The sequence below is a fragment of the Amblyraja radiata genome, chromosome 5 (assembly GCF_010909765.2).
Source record: "Amblyraja radiata isolate CabotCenter1 chromosome 5, sAmbRad1.1.pri, whole genome shotgun sequence".
Classification (NCBI taxonomy): Eukaryota; Metazoa; Chordata; class Chondrichthyes; order Rajiformes; family Rajidae; genus Amblyraja; species Amblyraja radiata.
In genome coordinates, this window is record NC_045960.1 from 50,814,906 (window position 1) to 50,828,927 (window position 14,022).

The window sequence follows — 14,022 nt, forward strand, 5'->3', positions numbered from 1 at the left end:
CTTTATAATCACCTGCCATTGCAAAGTGTGGAGGCTGCCGAGAAATTATATTGGAAAATGGGAATGGAAGGTTACTGTTGGTAAGCAGGAATATGGAGTTGAATATAGTGTCATTGGGCGCTCAGCTTCTCAAACCTGCTATGATCTTAATGCAGGCTTCAGGGTCCTTGTGAACTATGTGTGCTCCTAATTTACATACTCATATGTTTTGAATGGTGCAAAGATTGGAGTTAGAGTGGCAAGCTCATGTGAAGAAACAATAGGGCAAGTGGAAGGGGGGTACGGGACATTGGCTGTGAAGAATATCAAGGATGGAGGGGAATAATGGAGATGATTATGGGTCTGGTCAAGATGTTGATGGTGAGGATTCTGGAATATATTTGGGAGTGGGGTGGAAGGTTGTGGAAATGATGTCAGCTTATCTGGCAGATATCCCTGCAGAGAATGGAAGGATATTGATCACGTGCAGGCAGAGGAGATTAGATTAACATGGCATCATGTTTGGTACAGACATTGTGGGTCCAGGGCTTGTTCCTGCGCTGTACTGTTCTAATTGGGGTAATCAGACAGAAGATGGTGAATAAGGGTGAGGGTGCCTGAGAGTTGATTATGGATTCCAAACACGGAAGCCCAGTTGAAGAAGTGTAGGCATTCAGTAATTTCCCAGGGAGGAAAGGAGAGAACAATCACCCCTAGAATTAGTGGACTGAGGTTCAATCCTTAGATTAGGATCTGCTTTACTTTCCGACCTGTACATTTCATGAGCCTCAGTTGTGTTGTTTAATTTTGTTCAAGTGACAGCAAACCAGCAGCATAATTTCTAATGTTCAGTACCTTCGATGCAAATTCTCGTCATGTGCATACCTCGCAAAATGTGAGAACATTTTCAGGATAATTCACCAGTGCAGATTATTCAGATGCCACAGCAAAATAATTCCAACAATGCATACAGTGGTTAATATGTCACAGTTGTTGTTGTGTTGCACTCTTCAATTTCTATACCAACCAAAGAAAATCTAAATGGTCCAATTCGGAGAAACACTCCGGCTTGGTTAAATGAACCCGAACCATTTCATTTGAGACTGAATTATAAATCTGGTTTGACTCTCATTCGTTTTAGGATTCCCATTGCTCCCACATTGCATGTTCTTGCTCATTATGCTTATCCCAATATGTTGATTATGTTGAATGAGCACCTGGGAATAATGTTTGCTATCAAGTAATTGTGGTATTGACGTTATTATTCCTGACTTACTCAGAGGATTCTTTTAAATGAAGGCTCTCCAACATTCTAACGATAGCATGTGAAGAGCTGTGCATTCAAGGTTCCTGCTTCAGTGCCAAATAAGCAATCATTAAGGTACTCAATCATCTTTTTCAATTATTAAGGTACATAATAAGCAATCATTAAGGTACTCAATCAACTACATCAATCATCTTTTTCATGCTGCTAAAAATAAACCAAAATAACATCTGTTAATACTGTGTTTTTGTCTACTAGTGCTGTTAATTGACCAGACTCCGAATTATCATTCAGCCCTTCAAAGGAATAGATCAACATTTAAATAGAATTTTAAAACTAATGTTTCTATCTAAGTGGGGTTATTATCTTCAGTGAACCGTTTAAGATGTCTATGATCCATTCTGCAGCAATGTCATATAAAAATAAATAATTCAATGGCTTCAGCTGAAAGTAACATTTTGCTTATTTTTCATAAATAAGGAAGATTTTTGCATGAGTGAGGTCTTATGCAAATTGGAAGCACAACACCTCATATTCCAGTTACATAGCTTACAACCCAATGGTATGAACATAACATTTCCCTTTTTTTGCTAACTACATAACCTTCCTCCTCTCCCTTCTCCCCCTACAAACCCTCTCCCTCTCTCCTCCCCCTCCCCAATGCCACATAGACTTGCACCTCTTTCTCCCCTCGCCAGAGAGGAGTGCTCCGAATGCTGGCCTGGTGACATTGGCATCATGGGGCTGTGGTCTGCGGAGCTTCTAGCGACGGGCGTGGAATGGATTTACCATCTGGAGCCTGGGATCCCTTGCCGGGGATCACCGAAGAGCCCCGATCGCCAACCTGTGACCTATAACATCCTGAAGCCGTGATCTGCGGAGCTTCTATCCATGGGCATGGCGTGGACTTCCCATAAAATAAACTAATGGCCTCCTCCTGCACCTATTTTCTATGTTTCTAATATAACTAGATGACTGGAGCGTGCAGAAAACAAACAGCAGAGCTGTGGAGGAGGTAACATTTACAAAATGTTCAGGATAAGGATATGCCGATAGTCAAGAGATTGACGGGCTGGGGGGAGTGAGGGCAGTGCGGCTTTATAGGAAGATGCAATACATTTAGTGAGACAAGCAGTTTGACAGCAGAAAGACAACAAGGTAGCCAAGGGAGTTGTTATTGGAAAGAATAGCTAAGCATTGCAGCTAAGCACCTGGAGGAGCTGAAGGGCCTAGAGAAGAGTTTAGAGGAGAGAATGGTGATTAGATTTTTCAAAAGCACCCAAGGAGCAGAAATTATTCCCCACTCATATGTTTCAATCTGTTGAATATTAAATGGTACAAGGCAGGGAGAATATTCCGACAGATCGTTTAAAAACAGAATAAGAAAAATACCAATAAAAATGACTAGAACTAGATGTTTGCCATTTCTTTTATTATGAAACATTTAAGGATTTTCTTCCAGATTATTGTGAGAAAGCCTGGATATATTCTATTTTAAGAAACAATAAGGTATTTAAACATATTTTCAGTCACTTGATCATCAAAAGTTATAAATGCGAAACGGTGATAATCTGGGGGTGCGGGGCCCAATTGGGAACAATTTTGGTGAACCCCAGATTCCCAGCCAAGGTCTGTCAGCCCAGTTATTTAGTATATATTATGAAATTGTACACTTGGTGCTATGGATTATACACTGTGTCAATCTCTCCTGCACCCTCCTGTTTGACTGTCAGTAGCTCCGCTGGCTTCCAACCTTTACCATAGCAGCTAATTACCATTAAACTGCATTATGTGATTGGACACAATGCCCTTGGAGACAGCAGCTGATTGGACGGGAGGAGACCTATTTGTTGATTGGACGGGAATTTTAAGGTGCAACCCCCTTAGAGACAGCGATTGATTGGCCGCCAAATAAATTTATCAAATAGGAAAACAAAAATCGCTGGTCGGTGCGAACTCAGTGGATCTGGTTGTATCTCCAAACTAAACAGTATAACATGCAGGTACATTCATTTAAAATTAAATTCAGTGATTATTTCACATGATTTCTCACTGTGTAAAGCTCAATATCTGACCAATTTCTGTTTAACACGTTTGGTCTGCCGTGAGCATTTTTCTCTCCCAAAACAGTTCATATCTAGCAAACCGATCAACGAACCAGACAGCAGTTGGACGCAGTCATAGAAACATAGAAATAAGGTGCAGGAGTAGGTCATTCAATATGATCATGGCTGATCATCCAACTCAGTATCCTGTACCTGCTTTCTCTCCATACCCCCTGATTCCTTTAGCCACAAGGGCCACATCTAACTCCCTCTTAAATATAGCCAACGAACTGGCCTCAACTACATTCTGTGGCAGAGAATTCCAGAGATTCACCACTCTCTGTGTAAAAAGTGTTTTTCTCATCTCAGTCCTAAAAGATTTCCCCTTTATCCTTAAACTGTGACCCCTTGTTCTGGACTTCCCCAACATCGGGAACAATCTTCCTGCATCTAGCCTGTCCAACCCCTTAAGAATTGTGTGCGTTTCTATAAGATCCCCCCTTAATCTTGTAAATTTTAGCAAGTACAAGCCGAGTCTATCCAGTCTTTATTCATATGAAAGTCCTGACATCCCAGGAATCAGTCTGGTGAACCTTCTCTGTACTCCCTCTATGGCAAGAATGTCCTTCCTCAGATTAGGAGCCCAAAACTGTACGCAATACTCCAGGTGTGGTCTCACCAAGACCCTGTACAACTGCAGTAGAACCTCCCTGCTCCTATATTCAAATCCTTTTGCTAACATACCATTTGCTTTCTTCACGGCCTGCTGCACCTTCGTGCCTACTTTCAATGACTGGTGTACCATGACACCCAGGTCTCGTTGCATCTCCCCTTTTCCTAATCGGCCACCATTCAGATAATAGTCTACTTTCCTGTTTTTGCCACCAAAGTGGGTAACCTCACATTTATCCACATTATACTGCATCTGCCATGCATTTGCCCACTCACCCAGCCTATCCAAGTCACCTTGTAGCCTCCTAGTTTAGAGGAGTTTAAACGGTTTAGAGATGTTTAGAGGGCTTCAGATGGGTTCAGATGGGGTTAGAAGTGTTCAGAAGTGTTATAGAGGGAAATAGGGGAGAATAGAGAGGGTTTAGAGGTGTTCAGAGGGTCCCAGAGGGGTTTAGAGACTTTATAAGCCCCCCGTGAGAAATTGTATTTCTCCGAAATTGAAGATAGATATAAAGCTGGAGTAACTCAGCAGGCCAGGCAGCGCAGCGACTCTGGAGAGAAGACCCTTCTTCAGACTAAATTGAACTCTCGTCGGTGAGAGTACTTGTGATTGTCTGAAGAAGGGTCTCGACCAGAAACGCAACCCGTCCCGCTGAGCCACCTTCAACTTCAGAGCCAAACAAAAAACACAGAGTGCTGGAGGAACTCAACGGGCAAGGCGGCTGCCTCACCCGCTGGGTTTCTCCAGCATTTTTGTCTACCGCTAAACGTCAATGATTCCGGGAATGCTGAGGCGACAGGGTGATAGATAGGGAGTGGGAGAGCTAGAGAGAGACGAGATGGGGAGCGGGAGAGAGAGCGAGAGAGAGAGAGGGAGGGAGAGAGAGAGCAAAACACAGAGAGACACAACGTGGGTCGGTAGGTGAATGACTAACCTGCACACCAGGAAGAAACCCCTTCTCGTGGTCCGGGGCCCTCACTCATGATGGTGAGTTTAAAGAAATTCTCAATGTGTCATCGATCTACATTCCTCAGTAAATGTAATTGTGTTTTAAACAAGTATTATTGATGCCACGTGAATTTTATTCAAAGGAACATGGCGTCATTAATACTCATTCAAAACACAATAACATTTACTGAGGAATGTGGATGGATGCAGATTGATGACATTGTATAACAACTTGTTAACTACTTCATGTTAAGAAGTGCTAACAGTACGAGTTAACAAATCGTTTGTGTCTGATGGCCGTGCAGCGGTTGTTTTACATGTTCGTTTAAAAAAAAAATCCGGATGGCGAATTTAAAAAAAAATCTTTATTTAACAAAGAGAATTCGTATTTCCGTACGAAATACGGAACATTAGTGCGGGGCCCCCATTAGGCACGGGGCCCAATTGGGAGCAATCGGTCAAATCGGCTAAAGGCCGGCCCTGCCTGTCTCCTCCAATCACTTGCCAGGCTTTGTCCTGTCCCACCTCTCTTTCAGTTTTCTTCCCCACCCCTCACTATCACAATGAGCCTGAGCAAGGGTCCCAACCCAACTCACCTCCCCATGTTCTCCCAAGATGCTGCCTGACCCGTTGCATTACTTCAACACTTTGTGTATTTTTTGTTCAAAGCATATCAATGTTGAGGCAGACAGCAGGATACATATTTGCTAAACTAATTGAAGAATAGTTCATTACAAGCAGAAACCTTTGGAAATTTGTAATTGATTGCAGGTCTTGAAGTAGTTCCTTTATTTCTGCACAAATATTGGTGTTTTGGCAAAATTAATCAATTATCTACTTTCCACACAACAGCTCATATGGAAGCCTGACTATACTTTATTAATCATTGTTTTTCCACATAGCTCTGTGCAAGACTCATTGCTAACTTATTTTCCTTCATATGCACCTTTTACTGAAGTGAACTGATGTTCCTGCAGTCTCGATTTAAATTCAATTGGATGCTGTTATAACATTTACTGCATGTTGCATTTTTTGAGTAGTCCATTAGCTCTTACTTACTCATGAACTTTCATTATGCAATGTCAAGAAAGAGCTGGATAGATCTAAAACATGTATTAAAATCTGTCATGACTGATAATGGATGGAAATTCGATAGTTAAAACATGAAAATCCAATTTAGTTCATTTTGAGAAAATTTACAATTGTTTACATCTTGATGAAACACCTAATACAAACGGAATGATGGAGCAGATTTTCAACCAGAATTAAACCTGACATTTCAAATAGCCAATGTTACAAACACAATTTTCACTTCCAATCATATTTGTTCCAGTCTTGAGGCCAGATGGCAAGCTGAAAGTCTATTCTGTCTCTAAATAAGCACCGTTAGTCTAACCGTTTTTTTGACACTGTCCACCTTTGCTTCTGTACACCTACACATCAGCCTGCTACCCATTATCTATGGTTTTGATTTCCTTAAATGGATGAATACTGTAGAAAATGTAGCACAATAGCTAATGCCCAGTTTCCAACAGTGGCTGTCTCCTTACACTCCATTAGTCCTCAGTGTCAGGTCATGAGATCATTACAATGGACATTCCCTCCAAACATTCCCTCAAATCCTGATAGAAACCTAAACAAACCTACAGATATAGTTCACAATGTGAGCCATTTTGCATCCACGTATGGTCATGCAAATGTTAGCATGCTCAAGTAATGCATACCTGCATGGTCTTATCCGGAGTGTTTGTCTGCCTCATGTTGCAATTTTTGACAATAAGCTTCCAACCCTCTTCACTTCCAGGCCTTAGAAATAACTAAGGTCGGATGTGTGCAAAGCAAGAATAAACAAAGCAACAAGAACCCTGCACTTACAGACTGGGACTTGAAAATAGTGCCATACTGGCGACTCTGTATAATGTCACCGTGTACTACTGCTATACACTTGTACTGTATCTGAAATGCTTCTCTAAGATGCGTATGTATAATGATACTTGTACAGAACTGTATACAAAAATGATTTTCACTGTACCTCAGAACATGTGACAAATAAACTAGCATAAGAACTAGCAGAGAGAAAATGCTGGAAATTCTCAAAAGGTCAAGGGGCATCTCTGGAAGGAGAAACAGATTTAATATTTCAGATCAAAGACCCTCCATTAGAACTGGAATTACAATCCATAACAGTTTTGAGATGCAGGGAGTTACTATTGTTGGTTAAATCTGTGCATGGAATTAAACGTCCAATGAGAACAATGTCTTGAGAAACGTGTTCAAGAAGGAACTGCAGTTGCTGGAAGATCGAAGGTACACAAAAATGCTGGAGAAACTCAGCGGGTGCAGCAGCATCTATGGAGCGAAGGAAATAGGCGACGTTTCGGGCCGAAACCCTTCTTCAGACTGATGGGGGGTGGGGGGGAGAAGGAAGGAAAAAGGGAGGAGGAGGAGCCCGAGGGCGGGGGGATGGGAGGAGACAGCTCGAGGGTTAAGGAAGGGGAGGAGACAGCAAGGGCTAGCAAAACTGGGAGAATTCAACGTTCATGCCATCCGGATGCAAGCAACCCAGGCGGAATATGAGGTGCTGTTCCTCCAATTTCCGGTGTTGCTCACTCTGGCAATGGAGGAGACCCAGGACAGAGAGGTCGGATTGGGAATGGGAGGGGGAGTTGAAGTGCTGAGCCACCGGGAGTTCAGGTAGGTTATTGCGGACTGAGCGGAGGTGTTCGGCGAAACGATCGCCCAACCTCCGGCTAGTCTCCCCGATGTAAATCAGCTGACATCTAGAGCAGCGGATGCAGTAGATGAGGTTGGAGGAGATACAGGTGAAACTTTGTCGCACCTGGAACGACTGCTTGGGTCCTTGAATGGAGTCGAGGGGGGAGGTGAAGGGACAGGTGTTGCATTTCTTGCGGTTGCAACGGAAAGTGCCCGGGGAGGGGTGGTATGGGAGGGAAGGGAAGAATTGACAAGGGAGTTGCGGAGGGAGCGGTCTTTGCGGAAGGCAGACATAGGGGGAGATGGGAAGATATGGCGAGTGGTGGGGTCACATTGGAGGTGGCGGAAATGGCGGAGGATTATTTGTTGTATTTGCCGGCTGGTGGGGTGAAAGGTGAGGACTAGGGGGACTCTGCCCTTGTTGCGAGTGCGGGGATGGGGAGAGAGAGCAGTGTTGCGGGGTATGGATGAGACCCTGGTGCGAGCCTCATCTTGAGAAACGTGGATGGTTGTGATCCTGAGTGAATCTGAATTGTAAATGTCAAGTCAAGTCAAGTTTATTCGTCACATACACATACGAGATGTGCAGTGAAATGAAAAGTGGCAATGCTTGCGGATTGTGCAAAAAAACTACAAAACAGAATGGAACAGAATCACATATTCACATATTACATATTTGTGGGATGAAAAAAAGAAAAAAAGAGCAATTTAAAAAGACACCACAACTGCTGGATTCTGCATGGGATTTTAAAACAAGCCAACTTGCCATTTAACTGTTTTAATTATCCTGTTTTCTCTGTATCTGCAATTTCATCTCACGCTCTGAACTTTAGGGGGCTGAATTTCTGTAAGGGTTTTGCAAATTTACCTGCTTGTTCCGTAACAAAAGTGCAACAAAGCAAAACCATAAATGATGTACTTCGTTCTTATTTCGAATAATTGTCAGCTGGAGTGATATCCCAGTGAAGTGCACCCCCTCTGGTGTCCTGAGCACAGTTCTATTCACAACCCAGTCAGTAATTTGGCAGCCTGAGAGATCCCATAGGCAAGAACAGCCAGGGAAATTGAAAGAATCTCACAAAATTCAATGACTTGGTGTCTTCTGAGGAAAGTGTTAAGACATGTTGTTGGATGGAACGGAGAGAACTTAATACTGGCACTTGCTGCCAAAAATGAGAACAGTTCTGTTTTCTTTCTTCGTCATTAAATAATAAATATCACTCCTACCAATAAAATGAAGCTGATGGCTTCACCTTCGATTCAGCACAAAACCATATGTTTGGTGCATTTCATAATCTAAACTACTTTACTAGCTTGTGGGAATTATTCCATATGTATCTCCTTTCCCCTGATCTGCTCCTGATCTGTTTGGCAAAGGAGGAGCAAGGGAATAAATTAGTATGCTGCCCAGAGGCAATGAAGCAATTACTTATTTAGTAGATGGCAGCGTGCCAGAGATGGCCATTATTATTCCTTAATGCCTTTCTCTTCCACGCTGCACTAATACTTCATACTGCAATTTATACTGTTAAAATCAACAAATACAATTTCACAAATGCAAAATACTGCAGGAAATCTGAATAAAAAACAGATATTGATGGAAAAACACAGGTCAGGCAGCAACTGTGAATAGGAAAACAGGTCAATTACCTTTCCTTGGAGCACCAAAATGCCATAGATATAATTAAATGTGATTTTGTTGTCTATATGATAATATATCTTAAGTACATAATAAAATTAATAAAACTGAGCTCAGCTGTGTTATGCTGTAATATAGACTTTGTAGAAATATTAGTTAAGTATAAACTTTAGTTTTGCAAATCATGAAAAACTGAATACAAAATGTCAGCAGTAACTATCAGCTCAATATTAGAGCAATACAGAAATAGGATAACTTCACAGAAGTCAGCTCATTTTAAAACAACATTAAAATTCATAGGTTGTGAATATAAACACAAAGTTTATTTGTGTTTTAATGGTCACTCTTTTAAGAAGCTGGAAGTGTTATGGAGATACAAACCAGTAGTAAAAGACTGCTCCACATAAAAGATAAATGAAGAAAAACTGTGGGAAATTGAAACTACTGGTCAACACTGACTGCTCATTACGGACTCGATCTTTGTGCTTTAGCACATTTAGTGACCATTTACACCACAATCTTAAGAGGGAGCTTTGTTAGTAAACATCCACGGATCCTCAATCCTTGCCAGAAATCCATCAAACTTCTGTTTAAGGCAATACATGGTCTGGAAAAATATCAAATTAATTATGATAGCTTTCAGCAACAGTTGCTCATAGTTAAGTCCTAAATACTGACCATGGAAGCTGAATGCTAACATGTTATGTGAAAGCTAGCAGGGCCAGGTTAAAATGCTCTCATGAGAGCAGAATAATCAAAATTTAACATGAGAAAGAATGAATTTAAGAATTTCAGGAAAGTAGTAGTTCAAAAATATACATGGCTTTATTCATTGAAACAAGATAATTGCTGAGAATTACAATAGTCTAAATTCTGAACTGTTAAAATGTTTAATGGAACATATACATGGAACATATATGAAGCAAAGTGTTTCTCAGCCATTCATTTAAATTTGTGTAACTAAAACATCTGAGAAAGAAAGAACTAAAATCTAGGACAGGGGAGCCTGCAAAACATACTTGGCTAATCAATTACTATTATGATTATGATTATGATTTGAGGGAATGGAAAATTTCATAGCAGAACTAAGTGTTATTCAGAATTATGGCGAGTGAAATCAGAATAAAAAGACATACATTGCTGTGGTGGTAGAAATTAGTCTGGGCTCCCATCCAGGTTCAGGCGTAATGAAGGCAGAGGCCTGTGCAGACAAAGCCAAAGGCCCAGAAGGCAATAAAAATTGTTCTCCAAGCCTCATCGGCATTCCCAAGCCAAAATATAGATGTTAATCACACCTCCAAAGAGAGATTGGCCACTGGGAGAAAGCAGCTTAGCGTGTGTGCCTTAACAATTGCTGCCCTGAACTTATTCGGAAAAGAAGTTTGGAAAATACCTCGATACACATGACAATAATACACTAAACTAGAATAGAGGGGTTACAGGTGAGGTAAACTGACACAATTGCATATCCAGGAGCAAGATCCAATGTAACAATCTCAGATGCAAAAAATGAAGATAGATCTAGATGGAATTAAATTATGTTCCAGCTTCTGTTGTATTACAAAAATAAACAGATAATATTCACGTGGGCTAAGCAAAAAATGATGCAAAGTGCCAAAGTAATTCAGTGGTTCAAGCAGCAACTCTGGAAAACATGCATAAGTGACATTTCTGGTTGGGACCCTTCTTCAGACTGATTTAATAGGTGGAAGATAGCAGGAAGAGAGGTGGGGGCAGGACAAAGCCAAGTGAAGGGGATTTTGATTGGCAAATGGTTGGACATAGGCAAGAGATAAAAAAGTAAAAAAGTGTGAATTAAGGAGATAATGATAGAAGGGTCATGAATGCGAAGACAGAGGAAGGAATATAAGTGGGAGAGGATGGGGGAAGAAGAAAGGGAGAATGGCTCGGCAGCTGTACATTACGTGACATGTTGTACTCAAAATGACTGAGTGCTTCGGAGAGAGCTGGGTGTTACAGGACCTGGTGTTCGAAGTTTTGATGTTCCAAGACTGTTCAGCATATGCAAACTTTTGGACGATAGAATATAAAACAAGAGATAGCATTCTGTTTCTATTGGCGGCATTGGCCAGACTACACCTAAAATGTGGGTAGCTAGAATTTCCTGGAAAGTGCTCACACTGCATTTTGCAAGCCATAACTATGCTTTTCCTGGTGGAATTTATGTATACTTGATTTCCACTGGATTTTTTCCCAATAAACTTCCTAGACCACTTATGTATCATCCCATAAAATAACAACTGAAGTTTATCTTTCCATATGTAGTTTAATTTCACATTTGCAGGTACCCTGTACCTGTATAAATAATGAGCCGTCAAAGGTTTCCACCTGAATATTTACACTTCATCATCCAATATCTCCTGAGTTGACACAATCCATTTTGTGATTTAGGCATCATTACAATGATTTTCTCGTCTTAAAGTGAATAAATATTGACAGAAGAATTTGGGATTAGTTGGTGAAATTAGAAATGTTGGATGTATAGAACTCACGTGTTAAATTGTTGGAGGCACAAAAAACACAACATTTACAAAATACTGGTACTTGAACCATTATCTTCAGATTAAAGAACAGCTTCCTTCAATCAACCATCAGGTTCTTGAACCACTTTGAACAACCCTAACCACAACCCTATCACAGAACTGAATCACTACAGACTTTGTACTCCTGAGGTTGATTTACATACTTTGGTTTTGCACTATCATGGTCTAGTTTACTAAGAATAACTGATAAATTATCTATATTACTAAAAGTCTGTTCTTGGCCGGTTTTGGCCATCTGTGCTGCGATTTCCGAGAGAACGCCGCCACCTACGGCCGTCATTTTTGGCAACCTTGCTCAGAGCCCCCCTCCGCCTTATGTGTGCTGAGGATTTTTCCTGTCGATGAAAAATGACAGAGATATTAATGTTTTTACAAAATTCCCCATTCTCTCTGCTGCCCCCGCTGGAGGCAGGGGAAGGGACTATAAAACCAGGAAGTGGTGTGCCTCAATTAGTCTGCAAATGGTTGTTTGGGTTGAATTAAAAAGGTACTCTCTCCTCTCTCTCTCTCTCTTCCCTCCTCCTCTCTCCTCCCCACGCTCTCTGCTCTCCCTATCCCTCTCTCTTCTCTCTCTCACCTCCCCTCTCCTCCCCCCCTCTACCTCTCCCCCTCTCTCAGCTCTTCCTCTCTCCTCCTCTCTCCTCTCTCCACCTCTCCTCCCCCCCTCTTCACCCCCCCTCTCGCTCCCCCCTCCTCCCCCCTCCTCTCCCCTCTCCTCTCTCCCCTCCCCCCGTCATCCTCGTCCCCCCTCTCCTCTCATCCCCCCTCTCCTCCCGCCGTCGGCCCTCTCCTCCTCTCCCCCCCTCCTCTCTCCCCTCTCCCTCCCCCCTCTCCTCTCCCCCTCCTCCTCCCTCATCTCCTCCCGCTCATCCTCCCCTCTTCGCCCCCCTCGTTCCCCTCTCCTCCCCCCCTCTACTCTCTCCTCCCTCCCCCCTCTCCTCTCCCCCTTCTCCTCTCCCCCTCTCCTCTCCCCCCTTTCCTCTCCCCCCTCTCCTCTCCCCCCTCTCCTCCCCCTCTCCTCCCCCTCTCTCCTCCCCCTCTCTCCTCCCCCTCTCTCCTCCCCTCTCCTCCCCCTCTCCTCTCCCCCCCTCTCCTCTCCCCCCCTCTCCTCTCCCCCCCCTCTCCTCTCCCCCCCTCCCCCCCCCTCTCCTCTCCCCTCCTCTACTCTTCCCCTCTTCTCCCCCCTCTTCTCCCCCTCTCCTCTCCCCTCCCCCCCTCTCTCTCTCTGTCCCCTCTTTTTCCTCCCCTCCCCCACCGTCCCTCCCCTAAATCCCTCTCCCCTCCACACACCCCTCCCCCCTTCCCTCCACCCTCCCCCTCCCTGCTCCCCACCTCTCCCCCTCCCCTCATCTCACCCCCCTCTCAGCATCACCTCTCTCTCCCCCTCCCCCACTCTCCTCCCCCCCTCCCCCACCCTCCCCTAAACCCCCTCCCCTCCACACCCCCTACCCTCTTCCCTCCACCCTCCCCCCTCCCTCCCCCTCCCTGCTCCCCACCTCTCCCCCTCACCCCCTCTCAGCACCCCCTCTCTCTCCCCCTCACTCTCACCCTCTCTCTCTCCTCCCCTCCTCCCCCACCTTTCCCCCCTCACCCACCCTCCCTCTTATCCTCCTCTCCACCCCCCTATCCCTCTTGCCCCTCTCTCTGTGTCTCTGTCTCTCTCTGTGTCTCTACCCCTTCTCACTCTGCCCTCACTCTCTACCCCCACCCCCCCCTCTCTAGATGTGACTGCAAGTTGGGGGCTATGCAGTAGATAGGGTGGTTATGGGGTAAAAGGAGCAAATTAATAATATTAATATAATATCAAGGGGGGTAATTAGCATGAGTGAGGGGGGGGGGGGATAGTTAGTATGTGACGCTGCATGCCGCCTCCCCCCCCACAACCGCATGTTGGGGGAACAGACCCAACGGGTCTGTACTTGGTCTAGTTGTGTATATATATTTGTTGGTGTTGGTGTTGTTGTTGTTGTTACTAATGTTTAGGTTTTAGGTTTATTATTATCATCACATGTACTGAATACAGTGAAAAAGGTTCCAACCTGAAATGTCACCTATCCATGTTCTCCAGAAATGCTGCCTGAACTGCTGAGTTACTCCAGCACTTTTTGTCCAACAGTGAAAAGCTTTGTTTTGCATGCTATCCAAACAGAACAGATGTACCATACATAGAGACGAAAAGTTCAAACTCAATTACA